Genomic DNA, 16,477 nt, shown 5'->3' with positions numbered 1-16,477 from the left:
GTTAAATATATTTATGAAAGTAGTTATTACAGTCTAAGAGTAGCGTATACCTTTAAAAAAAAACTTTCAGTTTTGCCACTTAAACCACTGATGAGTTTTCTTGCTGCCTCTTCCAGTTTTTTTTCTAGGCACAGAAGAAAACTTTTTTTTGGAGGGGGTAGAGTTAGTTTCATACCGTTATAACCATGGCATATATGAACCTTTGTATCTTTAAAAAAATTTAACATAGTTTAATTGCCCGTAATATGGCATATGCTTCATTAGAATTATTTTATGGGCTGCATAATATTTCATTTCATGGCTCCTTCGCAGTTAACACTCCCCGTTGGTGGAACATTTAGACTTTCTCCCTCAAAAAGAACGCTGTAATAGGTATCTTTGTGCATGATTGTGCTTCCATATTTAGATTCATTTCCTCGGGACGGGTCCCCAGTGGGTTTGCAGGGTCAGAAAGTATGCAGATGCTGCCAACCTGGTTTCCTAGAGGCCTGAGTCGCCGGCTGACTCCCCCCCCATAACTCAGGCGTGTCCGCTGTATTTTCCCCTCCACAATACCCCTGGCACTTAGCCTTACCTCCTAAAAGGCAAAGGGTTCAAGTTCAAACTCAAGAATTATCCCAGATGACCTTTCTGTGTCTCTTCGGCCCTGTGGCTGAGGGGAAAACCGAGGCCCCCAGGAGAGACCCGGCCTAGGGGTGGCCCAGATCCAAGACTGAAAGCAAGTCCCCCCAAGGCGTCTTCCCTCTCGTGATGGCAGTGCTTCTCTGTGGCAGCTCTGGGAGGGCCACTCAGTCCGTATTTACCGAGTGTCCCCTGTGCCGGGTCCTCCTCTGACAGTCCCAGTTACCGGGTCAGGAAGGGGCTGGGCGGAGGAGGGCGAGAGTGTCCGTGCAGAGCTCAAGGGGAGGGACCCTTGCGCAGGGTTCTGAGGGATGGACGCGCAGCCGCCTGCGCAGGAGCACTCCAGATTCAAAGCGGGGGACGGGTTAACCTTGCAGAGGCATGAAGGGGTAGGAGCCAAGGGGCTAGAGGGGAGAGTGTGGGGGCAGGAGGGGAGCAGGGCGCAAGGCTGGGAGCACCACCGTCTGAGCCTGCAGGAGAAAGTCCTGGGCAGAGGAATGGCAAGGTCAGGTTTAGTTACAGGAGACAAGCCTGGACCAGCTCTGCTGAGACGCACCAGGACAGTGAGACGGAAGTGGAGGAGAGGAGGGGAGAGAAGCAAAGATGGATTCAAGGGAGACGTAGGAGGTAGCTCTCCGGGGCCCCAGGGCCGCAGGGCGTTGGGCTGGCTGTGGGGAACGTGGGACAGGGCAGAACCGTGGGCGGCACCCGGGCCTCTGGCACCGGTAGGTGGGGGTGATGGAGGCTAATCACTGCCCACTGAATGTTCGGTGCCCCCCTCCCTTAATAACAGAACCCCATTTTTGTTCAAGGATGGCAATATAGCCAGCTGCACACACACCAGTCCCCAGAGCAACAGCAGTAGTTCTGGCTCGTGCACTGTCAGCGGCAACGCCTGGGCTTGAGAACCTGGCTAGCTGTCCTGCAGCCCACGAGCGCCACCAGCGAGGTGGGCGCCACTCATTCAGTGCTGGGAGTCTTCCCAGGGGCCGGGAAAGGGCTGCGCTGAGAATCAAGGCCCAGACAACACCTGCTGAAGGGAGCCAGGCGGCCAACCAGGTGCCCTGGAGTCCTGAGTCCTGCGCACTAGCCAGGGACCAGGACAAGGGGCCGTGGGAGGGCTCGCCATTCATCTCCCCGGAGACGCAGCAGACAGAGCACAGCAGCGGGGGCCACGACACTCAGCTCTGCCACTGACCCACAGGACTAAGGACACACTCTCTCGATCTCGTGGTGCCGCAGGGTCCCCATGTGTAGAATGGAGACAGCACCCCCACCTCACAGAGCTGTTGTGACACCTGACCTCTGCTGTCCTGTCAGCTGTCTCCCAGCACATCCTCTCCCGGGCTCACTTTGTGGGTTCGCCATGCTTCTGCCTGTGTGGTGCCCTCTTGCCTTGAAAACCCTTCCAAGGTCCCTCTACCTGCTTCTCTTCCGAAGCCCAATTCAGGCACGGACGCCTGGGCATAGCTTCACCGGACACAGAGTTCGCGTCCGCCCCCCATCACTTCCCCCGGGAGGGCACTGCACTCGCTCTTTTTGGAGTACTTCTCACACCAATAGGACCCAGGCTGTTTACACACATCACCTGGAGACCGTCTCTGGAGAGTTCCTAAGCCCACAGACACTCACACTCATGCACACACATTCACACACTCATGTGCACACTCACCCACACAGAAGCATTTGGCTGAAGCGTGTGTGCTGCTGGTGAGCTGTGCGGGGCGGAAGAGGTGACGACGCCCTCAGCCAGGCGCCACACAGCCCAGGGCGGAGCAGGAGACGCTCCCAGCTCTGCTCCAGCCAGCACATCCCCAAACCCGGCCCAGCGTGGCTCCCCGCCTCTGCCTCCCAAAGGCCTTCGGATGGCAGTAGGGACAGTCGGCCAGAAGGCTGGCCCCGGCCACTCACGCACAGGCAGGCACTGCTGTGCCCACGTCACAGCCGGGGTGAGAGAAGCTCGGGGAAGTTACCCGGCTCACCCAGAGTCACAGGGGTAAAAGAAGCCAAGGCATCCAGCCCTGGGCCTGCTCCTTCTGGAGGCCAGAGGTCTGTGTGAGCTCTGACCTGTGCCCCATGGGATCTCAAGCACTCAGGTGCCCTGTTTGCAAAATGAAGCTGGTGAGACGTGTGACCTTAAAGTACCTGTGGGCGCTGTCTTTCTGTGATTCTAGATGATGGCGGGGAGGAGCTGGATCCAGAAGCAGGAGTCTCTCAGGAAGCCAGTCTCTCTCTGCGTCTCTTTCTCTCACACGTACACATTCACACGCGTGCACACACGTATGCACAGAGCCCCAACCTCCCACAGGGCCCTCTGTGGCAAGACTCAGACTGGGAGGAAATATTTGTAAAATATACACTTGCCAAAGAACTTGTATCCATAATATGTAAAGAACTGTTACAACGCAATAATAAGATGACCAACAACCAAATGCTTAAAGGTTTAAAGTGGGCAAAATATTTAAACAGACGCTTCACCAAAGAAGGCATATGGATGACAAATAAGCCCATAAAAGGTGCTCAACATCATTACTCATTGAAAAATGCAGATTAAGCCACAAGGAGCTACGATACACACCTGTTGGAATGGTTAAATTTACGAAGTGCTGGCGAGGGTGTGGAGGGGCCCAAGCTCTCGCTCGCTGGTGGCGCAGCCACTTCGGAGACACCTGGGCAGTTTCTTAAAGACTTAACCATAGATTTACGGAATAATTCAGCCACTCCACTCCTAGGTATTTACCCAAGAGAACAGGGAAGTATATTCCTACACAAAGACTTATACACAAGTGCTTCTGGCGGCTTTATTTCTAAAGAAACCTCCAAATGTCCAACAAGTGAAGAAATAAATGAACCATGGCTTATCCCTCCATGCAGTGGAGTGCTGTCAGCGGTAAAAAGGGATAAACTACTGATGTACACAACAACAGGAATCTCAAATAATTAAGCCGAGGGAAAGATGCCAGACCAAAAAAAGCGTGCATACTGTATGATTCCATTTATGTAAAATTCTAGAGAACACGAAGTCATCCATAGTAAGAGCAGATCAGTGGTTGCCTGGGGCGGGGTGGCTGGGATGGGGGGGGCACAGAGGGAGGAACTGCAAAGGGGCAAGAGGAAACTTTTGGGGAAGACGCATGCGCTCATTACTAACTGTGGCGATGGTTTTGTGGGTTGTATACTATGCAAAAACTAACTGAATCGTACACTTTAAATATGTGCAGCTTGTTGTGTGCTGACAACGATCCCATACAGCTGGCACAGGAGAAGGAGGGGAAGGGGAAAGAGGAGGAGCAGCAGCCAGCAGGACAGGTCTCACTTAGGAAGCCAGACACACGCGTGTGCACCCACGTGCGTTGAGTACGAAGCTTCCACTTGGCCTCTAGGGTTACTCTAAGAGCCTCTCAAGCCAGGATTCGATCTGCTAGGGGCACCAAGGCTACTTTGCATTCGCTCATTTTATTTTGTCCAGAGTACTTCCTGTGTGCCTGGCTGGAGCTGGGCACTGCGAACCAGAGGTTAATCAAACAGTCCTTGCCTTAGGCGGTTCATTCTATCAGTCACGGCAGAGCCTTCCCGATATTCAGCCTGCACATGTAGCCACGTGCCCCGAGTGCCTCAGCCAGGCTCCCTTCACTGGATCTATCAGAGCTCTCTCTGGGCCTGACTTTGTTTCCAGCCTCGTCACCTCTCGGGAGACAGCCTTCAGGTAGCGCACAACTCCAACAGCATCCTTTATCTGTGTTAAACGGACGTCCCTGCCAAACCCCAACTGATTTCTAATAATTGACTAATGAGATCTGAGTCAAGTCTTCATGGAATCACAGGCATTCACAGCAGGGAAGAATGAAGGTTTGAACGCCCAACAGCCACCTGTTTGAAGCTCCATTTCTCTGAATAACATTCCTCAGGCCCGTTTTGAATACCTCTGGTGAGAGGGGAGCTCACTACCAACCGAAGATGCAATGGATCTTTGGAAAACTAGAGAAGTTATAAAGTTCTTTCTTTCTGGCTGTGGATGGAAGGATATGCCATTTATGAAGCACCTACTGTGTGTTAAACCCTGTGCAGGATGCTCACACATGTAGGACTTCTAGTCTATTTTAATTCTCAGGCCAGTTTTGCTCCGAAGAGGCCGGGGTTGTGATTATGATGCCTGTTTTCACTACTGAGGAAGCAAAGGGTCTGAGAAGGCAAGCGACTTGCCCACGGTCACCAGGTGAGTCCGTGGCAGAGACCGAGATGGCAGCCAGGTGCGTCTGGCTCCCAAGCCCATGCTTTCCATTCTCCACTTCTCCAGGCAAAGGGTCTGCCGCCGCCTAGGTTTGGATCCTGGTTTCCTTCACCTGGCTGGTGACAATCTCCTGCCAGTCCCACCAAACTCAGGCTCCTCGCCTCCCAGGCACAAGACCCTCAGAGCGAGAGGCCCCCTCCTGTGGGGGTGGAGAGCAGCTTGCCAGCAGGAAGCCACAGAACGGGGAGCTGGCTCTGGCTGTCCTGCAGCTCCAGTCCGGGCCCCGCTACCACCCAGCAAGGCCAGGCCCTGCAGGGCAGGGAAGGGTGAGCGGGGAGGGGCCAGGTGCATGGTGCCTAAGAGCCTGGGCTCTGTGAAGGGGCTGTGGGGGTCCGGAGAGGGGCCCTGAAAGTGGCATTTGGGCTGGGCCTTGAGACAGACAGGAGCACGGGAGACAGCAGTGGTGGCAGGAAGAAAATTTTAGGAGGAGGGAACTGGGGTGAGTACAGGTAGCTGAGGTGGAAAGGAATGGCCCAATGAGAGAGTGCGACTGACCTGGGGAAGCCTGCATCCAAGGGCCCCTTAGGGACATGTCTGAGGTGACGAAGCATCCCAATGCCCTTCTCTAGGTCTCATGCAGGCTCCCTCCAGTGAGGCCCCGGGCTGGTAAAATCACTCTTACGAGCTGAGCTAAGGACCAAGGAGGGAGGAATGGATATTCACAGGCCTGAGAGAACAGAGAGAGGGAGAGAAAGAACGAGAAAGCAAAGGAAGAAAAAGGGTAGTAGTGGTGGTCGTGGGGGACGTGGGCTCTGGTGCCAGGGACTTGGTAGCTCAGCCACACGTAACGGCTGTGGGACCTTGGGTGGGCTGCTTAAATTCCCTGTGGCTCCATTTCCTCTTCTGTACCAGTACTTCCCTCCGCAGAGCTGTAGGATGATGCTACAAGGTTACACGTCCCTGCACCTGCTGTGTAGCGTTGCCGTCTTCATCAGCCTGGACAAGAGCTGGGCTGCAGCGGGGCAGGGCAGCAACTGAGGCGCATAGAGAGCAGACACCTGCTGTATTCCAGGCCCTTCCTCACAGAGGAACTAGCAGATCCCTCTTTGGAGGATGGGAACATGGCTCCGGGGGTAAGGAATTTGTCTGAGATCCCAGGTTAACGAGTAGCAGAACTGGAGATGACCCAGGCCTGGCTCTGAAGCCAGTGCTCACCCTGAGCAGCAAGTAGCTCCTAGGAGGCCCAGGGCTGCCTCAGTGGAAGGAGCCAAGGCTCTGCCGGACCCTGGCTCTGTGCCCCAAATGTGAAGAAGATGGCCTAGGCCGTCCATCCTAGGCTCTCCCACAGCCTTCACCGCAGAGGCGAAGTTTGGCATGACTGCCTCCCAGTGGAACTCAGTGTCCAAAGCTGGCCACTGCTGAAAGGGAGGCTGGGAGGGAGGTGAGTGGCACAATGAGGAGAGGTAAGAGGTAGAAGTGGAGCCGAACTGGCCTCCTAATGAGACTTTGGGAAAGACCCAGGATTCACCATGCCTCCATTCCCGCCATTTAAAAAGCTCAAGAGAACAGGGGGCACCAGCCCTGTGGCCCAGCCAGACCAGTGCGCTCACTTCCCTAGGGTTTGTTTACCTTACACAGTCCCACTGCTCTCCCTTTCCCCAGCCCTTACTCTGCCAGACCTTTAGATCTTGCACTACTTCTTCCTCCTCCTCCAGGAAGTCTTCCTAGATAGCCCCAGCCTACAGTTATTCTTTCTCCTGGGAACACCAGTGGTGGCACCCACCACTTGTAACACCTGTGACTGGTCCTACTGGAATTCCAGATTCTCTGGGCTGTAAGACTGTCAAGCACAACCACTCCAAACTCCATCCCCCTTGCACGAATTCCTTTTAGAATGTTCGGACCTACGTGCTCAGCCCAGGAGCCCTGCTGTGACAGTACTTTGAGTACCTGCAGACAATTATCTTTAACCCCTGAAGACTGTTCTGTCCCGACAGTGCGGGAAGCCGCATCCAGTATGCCTGGGTGGGGGTCTCGACCCTACCACCGCTTCATGGTTCTGTAACTCCGGCCAGTTTCCTCTTTCCGATAGCCCCACTGTTCTTAACTGTAAAAACCTCCTCCCTCACCGGTGGAGCCGTGTTTCACCATTCGTGTGTGGTAGTTTCGTCATTCTGCTCATTAATTACTAATTTAGAGGCAACATGGCTTAGGAGAGAGACGGAGCTTTGAGGCTGAACAGCCCAGCACTGGCGTGGACGCTCCGCCCCACGGCAGCTGTGTACCAGGGCAGACCACGCCCTCTCTGGGCCTCAGCGCCCTCGCCTATACCGCGTCCGTACCCTGTGCTTAGTGGGCCTGAACTGTTGGCCGCTTCCTGTTCTCTCCACCCCATCAGCATCTGGACCTTCCTTCTGGAGCTGCCCAGTGCTCCAGGGGAGCACGACGCAGCTACCTTCTCGCTGAGCATCTCTGTGTGGAGGGCAGCGTGTCGTGTGCCCCGAATTCAATCTCCATATCCACCCTCTGAAACGGGGGCTGCACGGCTGGTGCCCAATATTCAGATGACTCACCAAATGGCAGCTGCTATTAATATTCTGATGAGTCAGGCCCTGCGCACCCTTCGTGTATCTTTATCAGGCCAAAAAGCTCCCTGAGGGTAGGGACCGCGACTGGGTGCCTGGATGCTCCGTGCATGTTGGTGGAACGAATGGATGTAAACACATCTCTGCATTTTCCCACAGTGGCCGGGATAAAGCCTCACCGTGGTAGGCGCATGATGAATATTTGATTAACTGGAGCCACACAGTATAAACTGTCATTAGAGGCTCCAATCTGAATCCCAGGATGCCCCGAGACCGAGTCAGTGCGGCTCCTCCTACTCATCAGGAACTCCGCGAGGGCTTTCTCTGAGGATGCTCTAGGCTTGCTCCACAACCAGGTCCCCACTTCTCCTAGGGGGTGGTCGTGTGTCAGAGCTGTACATACAGATACTGTTTATGGCCCAGACCTCACACAGCCCAAGAAGAGGGTGGCAGGACCTTGGCAGCAAGGCCAGGGTGGCTTCCAAAGGCCAGGAGCCACCCCTCCCTCCCACGGAGGAGCTGCCAGAGTCTCTCACCACGCCCGTCTCTCAAGGTGGCTTCTGTGCCAGGCTGCACGGGCCATCAGCCAAGTTCCCACTTCTGAGGCTGCCGACCAAGCTCCCAAAGACCCTGGGCTAGGGAAGCCCGGCCAGTGCCAACTTTAAGGGGGCACAGAGGTGTCTGGAGACCTCGGTCCCTAGAGACTCAATCCCGAGAGGGCCACCGAAAGGGACACAAACAAGGCCTTTGAAGCGGCGGGCCCAGAAGCAGACGATCACCAGCCGCCAAAGGAACGTGGTGCCCAGCCTCACAGCCAAGGCAGGCCCTGGCCCAGGCCCCCCCTGCAGCCCTGTCTCCCTCCTCCGCCCTCATGCTCAGCTGACATCGGCCAGGCACTACGCGGCCAGCATCTGGAACTTTACACCACAGGACACAGACGGATGACCTGCCCCAGACACAGTTTAGTAGGTGCATTTAAAATGTTGCCTAGTTGACCACATGTTAAACATTAAGAGGTGTCACAAACATCCAGATTTCTGTATAAATCAGAACCTCTGATGACACTGGGCCCAGGAGCCAGCTAGCAGCTGCCTCCTTCAAGCAAGCACTTTTCAATTTGCTGTAACCCCCAAACCGCCCAACCCCTGTTGCCTGTGCAGACAGCTGGGTTTGAGGTCCCTCGCTTTACGTGCTTAATGATGGCATACGGACTTCCTGATGACCTTATGAGGTAGACAGCATCATTCCCCCTTTTTCAGATGAGGAAACAGAGGCTCTGAGAGAAACAGAACCTGGCCAGGATCCAAACCCAAGCAGCCCGAACCCAAAGGCAAACACAAGGACACTGGTCTGCAGGAAAATGAGCAAAATATGGGCAATGCAGTGAGCGTCTAGTAAAGCAAAATGCCTTCCATGTGAAGGAGTACCTCTTCCTTCCCTGGTATCATATCGCCTTCTTTCTTTGGGGACAGAGGTATTAAAATACTCTTTCACTATATGACAGGGATAATAAACAGGACTCTAAATGTCACCTGAGGATGGCTGGTGAGCTCAGTTGGTAAGAGCGTGGTGCTAATAAACGTCATTTGAATGTCCTTATATGGCAAAATAAAACGTTGGCCAACCCAGGAGAGATCCCCCCATGTACTTATATTTGCAATCTAAGTGTGGGGGCCACCACTCTGCTATAAAGCCTTCCCGTCCCAGAATGCCAGCGTGCTTCTGCAGCTCCTCCTGGTTCAAAGCCGGCAAACCGCCTGTACCTGCACCTCCTCCTGATGCTGACGGGGCAGCTTTTGAATGGGGCCTTTCTCCCAGTTCAAGCCCTCTCCCTGCAGCAAACCCACAAAGCATTTGTTCACCCCTCTTGCTATGGTTATCTCATTCTTCCTCCAGTTACAGTCATCGGTGCCCTATCCACTCTCATTCCCCCTGAAGTGGCTACAGAACAGAAGGAAGAGTGGCTGAGTTGTGAGCCAGTCAGAGCTTGAAAAGCCCTTGGAGCTCACCTTTGACTCTCATTTTGCAGGTGTGGGAACGCAAGGGCTGTGCCTCAGGCCACCCAGGGAGCCTGCGGCAGAGCGGGCAGAGCCGAGGTGAGTCCCCCAACTCCTCAGCGCTGGCTCTTCCCACTGCACCAGGCTGCTTCCCAGAGAGTCCCTTCTGACGGACTCAGCACCTCGATTTGGAGGACGGTGCGGAGCGTGTGATGGAACACTCCATGAACATCCGCTTATTAAGAGCTGCAAAGCAGCTGAGGGAACACAGGCATCTCCCTGCCCAGGGCCCCGCTTGAGCTTCACAGCACCTGTGCCAAGCCTTCACTCGGTGCGAGCTGCCCATCCAGCGCAGGAATGGCCCCTGAGGCCCCTGGTGACCCGGATGCAGAATGACTGCACGCGGCTGAGAAGTGCCATTCCCATCAGGCCACAGCTGTGCTCCCAGCCTTGCTGAGTAATCCTGGGTAAATGCCCTCACCTCTCCAGGGGCTGGGTGCTTCAGGTGGGAGGAAGGCTGAGAAGGGATGTGAGGAAGAAGTCCCCAAGCCTACGCATGGTTGTAGGCACCGGCCAGGCCTTCCCAGAGGAACGTCAGAGCCCTGTCTCTGTAAGCCCCTGAGGACAGGGAAGGTTTGGGCCCACCTGGGACAAATGCAAGTTCCACCGGAACTGTGCCACAGAGTGAGCTTGAGTTGTCCCTCAGACGTCTGTGGCCACGTTTTGGGTTCAAAAACCAACAAGTCTCTAAAACTGTTTGGTAATATCCGAAGCTGGGTAGAACATGTACCATCATCATCATCGTCCTCCTCCTCATCACACAAACTCAATGCCGAAAATAAGGAGACGACAAAGGTGTCATCTCTCTAATGCTCTCCTGACCCCTGAGTGGGAAAGACCACCCCTCCGTGACCCACGCCACCCCATGTCAGTGCCATCTCAGTTCCTAGACTGCTAAGTATTTGTCTCCCCGTGTCAGCTACGAGCTTCTTAAAGTGAAGGTGAACTCTTACTCTTTCTTGTGTCCTGTGCACTTATCCCGGGCGTGACTAACAAATAAACAAATGCTGATTGATGTTTAGCTAGATAAGGATTCCCCTCCACTCCTATTCTGGGCCAAGGTGGCATTCAGGCCTTTTAGAGCCAGTAGATGCATCAGGACCATTTGGGGGATGGGAGCACGGACATTCAGAGGGAACTGGCTTCTGCAAAGCTACCCAGTCAATGGGAGTCTCCCTGACTCCCAGCGCAGCACACTTCCGGCAAAGCCTTCTCGGGTTTCACAACAGATTAGCTGTGTGACTCTGGGCGAGACCCCTTGCCTCTCCCTCGTAAAATGGGTGAAACCCTAGTGCCCACATAACAGGATCAACTGAGCAATAAAAAAGTGAGCCCGTGTAAAACAGCACCACACACAGGACGCGCTCAGCAAGCGTGTCTGTCGTGACTGTCATTCACCCTTAGCCGTCCTCCGTGGTAAAGAGGCACCCACCGCCTGCACAGCGGGGCTCGCGGTGGAGGGAAGGCTTCTCAGCACTGACTTACGCGCTCCTCAGCCCAGCCAGTCTTCTGCGGTAATCACTTTGGGGAAACGCCTTTCCCTTCTCAAACCCCTGCACACACGTGCCGTGCAGCGCACACACAGCTCACAGCGATGACAGCAAGGTCTGACAGGGAGGCAGCGAAACTTCTGCAAGAGCGCGCTCCTCCTAGTCAGACAGACCTGCCGTCAGAGAGCAGTTCTGCCACTTCCAGCTGTGCAATCTTCGGCGAGTCAATCTCTCTAAGCCCCAGCCTCGTCACCTTTCAATTAGGTACACTTTGTTATGAGGGTTACCTGCGATAGTAGTGGTCTGGTACTCCATCAACGGTACTGAGAGTAATACTGGTCTCAATTTTATTCAACAACATCCACTAGAAAAAACCGTCAGAACCAGGGGGACCTTAGGGATCAGGTAGTCCAGTCCTCCCCCGTCAAAGCTAGAGACCCAGGGGTCTAGAGTGGAGGTGTGATTGGCCCAAGGTCATGCGATGAGACGGCAGAATGAGACTTGGGACCTGGGTCTCCTGATTATCTACTGTGCGTCTATTTTGGCCCATTGATTCTTCTTAACTGCCACCCCCACCCCAAACACAGCACGTGGCCGGGATCACTCTTCCCAATTGTCTTCCCTTGGCGGTCATCTTAGCACCATCTGCTTACTGACAATGCCACTCTCGTGGGCACATCTAGCCCCTCAAACCTGACTTGAGAGGGTAAAACCACTGGTGGCCGCTGGCAATCGTGATGGTAACAGTATCGTAACAGAAATGACTGCCAACAACTGCACTGTGCCCTGTGCTTCAAAGTGCTCTCACCTGCACCATCCACACGCTCCAGCAACTGCTCCCTAACCTAGTTGGCTTAGGGACGTCATTTCCTCAAACTTACTGAAGACCTACTTTGCGCCTAGCCATGGCCTAGAGGTTGGAGACGCAGAGAGGAAAGGGGGCCTCTGCCGGGAGGGTATAGGGCAGTGGAGACATCACAACTTCTTTTCGCCCAAATGGCACAGCAGCAAAACGTCCTGCCCCTCCCCATGGGGAGCCTTCTTTACCACGAAGTCAAGAGGCAGACTGTCTATGGAACACGCCAGAGCAGGAAAGGGTGAATGTGAGGCTGAAAATGACAGCAGGAGCAAAGATAAAGAATAGAAAATATGGACACCCAAAACTCAGCCGCCTCGTCTCAGGGAGACTCTAGTGCGAGACTCCGGGGAGGGTAAGGGAGCAGCGCTGGGGTCCATCTGAAATCAGGAAGCCTTGGTCCCCGCCCCTCCGCTGGCACACAAGAGTCTGAGGCTGCTGTTCTCCTAGAGACTCTGCTCTCAGAAGCCAAGATTTTCCAAAGCCAGTGCTGGGCTTTCTGTGCCTCCTTGGGACCATGATTTGCTAAAATGATGTCACAGTCCTTGCAGTGGAAACATTTGTGTCTCCTGGTTGCTTCCTAGGCCCTCAGCCCAGCAGCTCAGCACACCCTGGCATTCGCTGTCCCCGGGCAGGGACACCAGCCACAGGGGTGGAGAAGAGACTGGCAGGGGTGGGGTGGGGAGAGGACTGCAAGAAGCTACTCCTTTTTCCCCAGTCTGTCTCCTAAGTCCTGTGTCTCTGAGAACCTACTCTGTGCCAGGCACATGTGCAATTTTAAGTGTTTCTTTTAACTCTAACATCAACCCTGTGATACATGTGCCCTCCTTCCAGATTTACAGATGAGGAAACTGAAGCTTGGGAAGGCAAGTAACTTGACCGAGGTTTCCCTAGTGAGGGCACAGGGACGCCCGCCTAGGACTGCCTTACACCTTCCGTTCCACGAGACCCACAAGGTCAATGTTTCACTTGAGAAGCCCAGAGTTGAAAGAGATCAACTGAGGAAACCCTAATTATTTCATACGCTCAAGTTTAAACCCCAGGTTGCTTTAAGACAGAGGTCCCCCTGAGGTGTTAGAGCTGCTTGAGTGGCACGTGAGAATTGGACGGACCATCCAATTCAAGTCCTGCATTGAACAGAGGAGCAGGCAGACACCCACGCCTGAAGAATTTTAAAATGGCTACTAGTGGCCTAGTAGCAGGCAAAGGGACCAGAACCCCAATATGCAGCACTTTCCCCACACCACCCTGCTTGCGGAGATCGCCTTTTCTCGGCGAGCAACTCCAGCCCATCCCACACCTCCAGACCGGCAGAGCAGGCAGAGGAAGCCGGCGGTGTGTAACCGGCCTCTCCTCATCTGCCGGGCTGAGGACAGGGATACATATGGGGCTTCCCAGGCCAGTAGGCGTTCCAAACAGCCCGGCTCCACATCCCATGGAGGCTCCCGGTAGACTCCGCGATCTCCCACCCTAGAGGTCATGGGCATTTTTTTCCAGATCTACTGCAGGGCCCTGATGCTTCTCAGGGGGGTGGGGGATTATGGGAAGGAGGCAGTCACTAGCCCTTGACCTTGGGTTGGGTGTGGGGTTCCATCCTGCTCCCACCCCCAGGTATCCCCTCTCCTCCTCCAAGAGGAAAGAGGCGTAAATGTTTGCCAAATGCTGGAAGAGGAAAACAAATAGGAATAGGGTAGACCCTAAAACCCCCTAATCGCCCACCTTGGGCATCTTCCCCGTTGCAATCAGCACCCTCTAGTTGTGAATTTCAGGGTGGTGGTGGTGGTAGGGGGGGTGCAATTAGAAGGATGTAGGGGAATGAAGGAGGGTGAGAATGAGTCACAGTTAACCCCTCCTCGGCTGGTGCCCTCTGAGGATTCTACCGCAGCGAGAGGGCCCCCGCCCGCCATCCACCGCGGTGCAGCGCAGGGGTCCCTTCTGGCTCGCCGCGGCCTCCTCACCTGTGTCCACTCGCCCTCCGCAGCTCGGCCGGCTCGCACCACTCCGGCCCGGCTTGGCGCAGCGCCTCTGCAGTCGCTGCTGCAGCTGCCTGGCCCCGATCAGCAACCTGCGGCGGTGGGGGAAAAGGACAGACAGGTGCGGATGAACGCGGGCGGGGACACGCGGGTAGCTGAGCCCTCGGCCGCAGACAGCTGGGCCGCCGCAGCCGCGGAGCTGGGCGGGCAAGCTGCCTGCCGGGCGCTCGCTCTGCTCCCCGGTGCGGTCCGCGTCTCCCCTCCCCCACCCCGCACTTGGCCCTCTGGGCTGCGTGCGGCGCAGCGGGGGGGGGCGGCCCCGGAGGTCCCCGGGGTCCCGTCATCACCTGCGGAGGCTTCCATGGCCTCGGCTGCCCCGCCAGGGCCGCCGGACTGCTCTCGGAGCCCCTGCTGGAAGCGGCTCCCAGGGCGCGCGCCGGGGCTGGGGCTGCCGGGAGGGAGGGGCGGGCAGGGGAGGGGACGCGGGTGGAAGGGACGAGCCAGTCCGCGGCTCGCCGGCGGCTGCGTAAGCGGCCGGTCTTCACTTTCCTCCTTAAAGAGATAGTTGGCACCTCGCTCCGAAGGGCGTGGGAACCGAGGCGCGTGCACCTGCACACGCGCCGGTGCTCGCGGCTGGGCCGCGGGGCGGCGCCGGAAGTGTGCGGGTTCGCGGACCGGCGGTGCGACCCCTGGCGAGCCCCCGACCGCGCCGAGCCTCGGCTTTCTGGCCTGCAACGTGGGACAACGGTGCAACGTCGCCTCCCCGCACACAGTCGGCTGGCGTGCGATAGCAATTTGATCCGATTGTCTTAGGAACATTTCTCACCCCCGAAACCGAGTACCTCCGAGTACCAGGGTGATTTAAAGACGACTGCACTGGACTGCTAAGAAAAATGATAGCAAGAATCTTCAATACCTGACAACGAAAATGTTTTTCTTCGAAGTGAAGATGGTGAATCATTGGAAAGACGGAAATGTAAACAATCACAATCTAAAGTGAACGTTCGTGAAACGTCGTTTCTCTCTGTCTCCCGTCACTGTCACAGGAGAAACCGGGGAAAGCGTGGGGGGAAGTCCAGAAAACTGGAATTCGCCCTTCCACTCCTAGCTAGGCAGCCGGAGGGCCTGGTTTCTTGGCTGGTGCCCGTGTGGGAAGTGGGGAGCAGTGGGAAGGGGCTACCCCCTTCTGAACCAGCCCTGGCGATGGGGTCAGTCGTTGGGCTGCTCAAAGCCACCCTCTCCTCTTCCAGATCCCTGACAAGCGTCGCTGTTTGGGAGGCCTTCACGACCGCTCTTCTTCCCCACTTCCTCTGCCCTCCTTTCCACGCATCTCTCCACCAGCTGATGTGTATTAACTGTTTGTTAGTCTGTCATTGTCACCCCCACTAGAATGTACACTCTGTGAGGGAAGGTACTCTGTTTTGTCCCCCACTACTGTGTCCTTAGCGCCTGGAGTAGGTGTTTCCTAAATCCTGACCAAGTGATTGAGCCAGCAGCACGCGTGGCGCCAGGCCCTGTTCTTCTGTAAGAACACTAGGTCCGTAAGTCGCTGTCTCCTTGTGGCAAGGCTGCCCTTGGGACCCTCTCCTCTTCTCCACCCTAGGCAGACTTTTCCAGAAGATTCGTGAAGTGACTTCCCTGATTTTATACAGCGACTCTGCAGTACTGGCCTGGTTACTATTTCTAATGTACGTGGAAAAGAATAATTAAATAAAATAATTAATGGTGACTTTTCAAAGTTAAATCTTTTTTCTGTAGCTCTGGTTTGGGGTAAATCACTTTATAACAATGCCTATACTCCTGCAACAAAGGCCTATACATCCTTGGCTATATTTCTCCCTCTGTTCATTAAATTGAATTTTCTAATCAGAGGACCAATGACCATCGGCACATTATGCTTTGTGGGAAAACATGGAGAGCAACTGTAGCAGGAATAGGAAACTGTAGTTGAAAAAGCCATGTGAAATAAGGCCTGCTGCCTAAAAAAACCCCACCAAACCCTAATGTTGTATTGTCCAAGTTAATTGATAAAATGTTTTATCTGCTCTAAGGCCCACCTACATAGTATGTGACTTTTTTTACACTTAAAGTAAAACCAAAGGAAGCTGTGTAATTAATGTTTGTTTATCAGGGGATAATTACTGAGATTCTCATTAAAAATATACTTTTTTGTCTGTCCCCCATGTGTGTTGGTTTTTTGCTCGATACCTAGAAGACTACATTTCCCAGCAACCTCCACAAGGAACTTCCCTCAGTTAGAGCACCTCCGTCCCCAGTTCTCCCATCTGGAATGGTGTTAACTAGGAAAGAGCCCGCTCCTCAGCATCGGAAAGCATGGGATTGAAAGAACCAGTGTGTAGTTACAATGTAAATCACAGCAAATGAGAATTTTAAGCATTAAACAAAAGTAGTCTAAAAAATCAGTAGTTTTGCTTTGTACTAATTGGAAAATACTTCAATTTGTTTAGTTTCAAGGCAATTTTGATTCCGGTTTTGGCCAAGCACACCCCTCCCAGTGAATGGTGTAGGAAGCCTGAACAAAATGCACAGAGCAACTACCTGAGGACTCTGGAGAGCAAATACTAGCAGGCAAATTGGGGAAGGCCAGAATTTGACTTACCACCACACTAGTGAACTTACCATTTTTATTTCCTCTGATATCCC

At 54.5% G+C, this 16,477-nt stretch overlaps 1 protein-coding gene across 6 annotated transcripts in view; it reads right to left on the bottom strand.

The window, feature by feature from the left end:
• The window catches only part of SNPH (syntaphilin), a 39,097-nt gene extending 24,790 nt beyond the window's left edge, over positions 1 to 14,307 (bottom strand). For 3 of the 6 annotated variants that reach the window (XM_053926617.1, XM_071221776.1, XM_071221775.1), the window contains exon 1: positions 13,799 to 13,887. The gene's annotated coding sequence lies outside the window, so the exon portion shown is untranslated. Of the gene's footprint in view, positions 1 to 13,798; positions 13,906 to 14,160 lie in introns of those variants that run through there. The other 3 variants (XM_053926621.2, XM_053926619.1, XM_053926616.1) reach the window with 3 other exon arrangements.
• Between the last annotated feature and the right edge of the window lie 2,170 nt (positions 14,308 to 16,477).

Source organism: Desmodus rotundus, chromosome 6, assembly GCF_022682495.2.
Source record: "Desmodus rotundus isolate HL8 chromosome 6, HLdesRot8A.1, whole genome shotgun sequence".
NCBI classification, from domain to species: Eukaryota; Metazoa; Chordata; class Mammalia; order Chiroptera; family Phyllostomidae; genus Desmodus; species Desmodus rotundus.
The sequence above is the reverse complement of the archived record's forward strand: the minus strand, read 5'-3'. Positions and strand labels throughout refer to the sequence as shown.